Below are 3,459 nucleotides of genomic sequence, written 5' to 3'. Positions count from 1 at the left end.
CAAGAGTCGATGATCAAAGTTACAAATACAATTGTAATTCTCGAATGAATGTCTCCTCTACTTACAATCGCTGCCTTTTATAATGGCAAAGAGGTAAGAAGGATAAATAGTAACAACGATCCCTCAGGATCAAGAGATCCTGAGGGATTCACGCAATCTTTTAACTTTAGTCGTATTTCCTCCTTTGCGCTGGTCTTGTGATTCGCCTTGCTTTTGTCCATAACTACGTGCTCCATCCTTGGCTTGCTACCTATATGTTGTTTCTTGGTTAGGGAACAACAGTTGTTCCATTTCGTCTTTTTCCTTTTCTGATTAGGGAACAATAGTTGTCCCATTTAGTCTTTTTCCTACATGAAGAAGGACAACAATCAGCTAAATTGTAATAATAGATAATTTCCTCATTTTTACTATAATCCTTTGATATATTATCATCTTAGGATATAAAGGGAATATAACTAAAGAAAAGGATGATGAAATAAGTAAGATATGCATACCTTTTCCATAACTCAATAGGTGATACAAATTAGATCAATAAATATGTAATTGAGAAATAACAATTTCTTTTATATTAATAAACTAGAGAAAAGCCTTACAACCATATAGCCTTGATGTTGCAAGTCCCTTATACAATCTCCAACCCATTCCCATGCAAGAATGGTCTTCCAACCTAATCTCAACAACATAAACCTACTTCCAACAATCCTCCCCAAATCCTTAGATCGATGTAGCTTTATAGGCCAAGAATAGGAAGTTTAGGATCCATTCTCTAAGGGATGAGATCCACTAATAGTGGGATAGGAGTTCCACAAAGGAAGGGGAGTTTCTCCATGATGGGAGGGATCATGATTGAATAGGCATCCATTTGAAGCTTGTTGGTTGGGATAGCTGCTACCAACAATGATTCTAGACTTTAATTTTTATTTTTACATGTGTTAAGTTATGTTCGCAGTTCATAGTAGAAGAATTTTGTTTCTCTGAGTACAACTGAAGTTAAGTACATTGCTGCTAGCATGAATAGCTGTGAGGCAATTTGGATGAAAAATATTTTTGGGGAACTATTTGAGCAAGTTCCAGACATAATAGTTATATATTGTGACAATAAGAGTGGGATTGGTATTGTAGAGAATCTTGTGTTTCATGATAAGTTCAAGCATATTGAGATCAATTATCACTATATTTTGGATATGGTGTAGAGAGGAGCAATGAGGCTCCATCACATCTCCATTGATGATTAGATAACTGAAATTATTACTAAGCCTTTATCAAAAGGAAATTTATTGGTTTTTAGAGAGAAATATGGACTTACGGACGTGATCCTTTTGGGAAGCAGTCACAACTGATCAAAAACACTGAGCTTCCTTCCCCCCTATCAAAGCTCACATGATTAGGGAATGATGTACGAAATCTCTTGATGATGAGGGATCTCTTGTGTAGTGTGTGCCACAAGATGAATTTCTCCTAAAAGAAATCATATCTTTTAGTTTTGTTTGAATCACCTATAATAAAATTTCATTTCTGATAATTCTAATATGACTTTCCATAAATAGAAAGTCTTGTCTAAATGATCAAGGATGATCTCTTGACATATGGAATCCACTTTAAAATCAAATCAATCATGATTATACAAGTCAATAATTAATATTTTTATCCTTATTATTATTATTATTTATAAAATAATCTAAAGTCATTTACCTTTAATGGATTAATAAAAAATGATTTCACTCATGGAATAAGTAAATTAAATTAAGAATCTCTTGCTTGGAAAATCGAACATGTCTCTTGGAATAAAATAGTAACTCCACACTTAAGAGAATATAACTATCCCTCACTAATTTAATGTATGGAAAAAAGTGTAACTCCTCCTCATTAAATTCACTTATAACTCCCTCATTCAATTTTATTTATAACTCTCACCAAACATTCTCTCCTGTCTAAGTGTAACTCTCTCTCTCCCTAATTCGAATTGTAACTGCTCAAGACAAGTGTACCTCTCTCTCTATTCTTGGGTTGAGTTACACTTTTCCTCAAGTATCTCCTCCCTCATGGAAATCAATTATCCTATTATTGGATCAATGCATGAATTCGTTTTGTAACTCCTCTCCTTTCTCATCTATTTAAGGAAGAGAAAGTGAGAGTTGAGAGTAGCATGTTCCTCGTGAAAAAAGAGAGCAAGTGTTGAGTTTGTGCAAGAGAAGTGCAAGAGCTAGTGAAGAGAAAGAGCAAGGGAAGAGATGGAGCAAGTGTGAAGGAAAATATTTGATTAAGAGAAGGAAATCTTCAAGCAAATAGCAAGAGCACTTTAGCTGCAAGTAGATCAAACATTGGTGACTTTATTCATTCTAATTCTCTCTCTCTTTACACTATGCTGAATAATAGAAGAAGAATCATTTGGGTTTTCCCCTTGTGGGTTTTTCCTTGGTCATTGGACCTAACTCTTAGTGTCTTATATTTGTGCTTGGTCATCTTAATATGATCCTTAAGTTTGTGTTCTATCTACAATTTCTAATCTGAAAATTTGTGAAGGAGAAATTTGCATTCTAAGTAATTGTAACAACATAGAACATTAAGTTTTCTGTAAAGTACATTTAGTTTTCTACAAAGTACATTAAGATTTCTACAAAATACATTCATTTCCATTCATATTTCAACAAAGTACATTCAGTTTTCTACATAGAAATTTCAAGTTTCTGCAAATAATATTTAAATTTTTGCATAGAACTTTTATATTTTTAACAATGCTCTAGGACTTTATGAAAACAAAACCATCTTCAATGAGGTGGCAATCACCTCCAACAACTTAGTCCATGCTATATATAAGTTCAAGAATCCTTTGCTTGGTTAATGTTACAAGTTATTTATGGCCTCCTAACCATTGGATTGTTAAGTATGTTCTTTTAACCCATTCCCTAACATGTCCTTTGGGTTGGATCTAGAATGTATCTTGAAAGCAATGTATTTTTCCAAAAATATTTAGAATATGAAGCATATTCACTACTATCCTAGGATTTGTAATGACTTTATTTCCCCACTCTATAACCTATGCTTGAGAAGGAGTGCTAAATAACCACATACATCCACAGGGAAGAGTTGGTTTAACACAATCGTACCACCCCATGTTGTTCCAATGCATGAGCATAATGAAGAGGTAATGGAGGTTGTAGGTGGAGGTAGAGTGACATACAAGCCATTATTCCTCCCTTTGTTCATGAGATGACATCGTATTACCAATGAAATTTATGATTGATACAACCACACTTTTATTCCAATTTTCGTATTTTGAGGAGGGGGAGTTATGCAATATCCTTTTGCCTATTATTCATTTGACTATTGCAAACTCTTAATTGATACAGGTGTATAAAGTGTTTTGTCTAGTCTTAGAGTTTAAAGGAAATCATTTTAAGGGAGGTAAAATAGGACGAAAAGGAGAATCACTGAATTGGAAAGTGGTAATAAGAAGGA

The sequence above is a fragment of the Pinus tabuliformis genome, chromosome 9 (genome assembly GCF_031772625.1).
Source record: "Pinus tabuliformis cultivar Carrire ecotype Pingquan chromosome 9, CPIR1, whole genome shotgun sequence".
NCBI classification, from domain to species: domain Eukaryota; kingdom Viridiplantae; phylum Streptophyta; class Pinopsida; order Pinales; family Pinaceae; genus Pinus; species Pinus tabuliformis.
The sequence above is the reverse complement of the archived record's forward strand: the minus strand, read 5'-3'. Positions refer to the sequence as shown.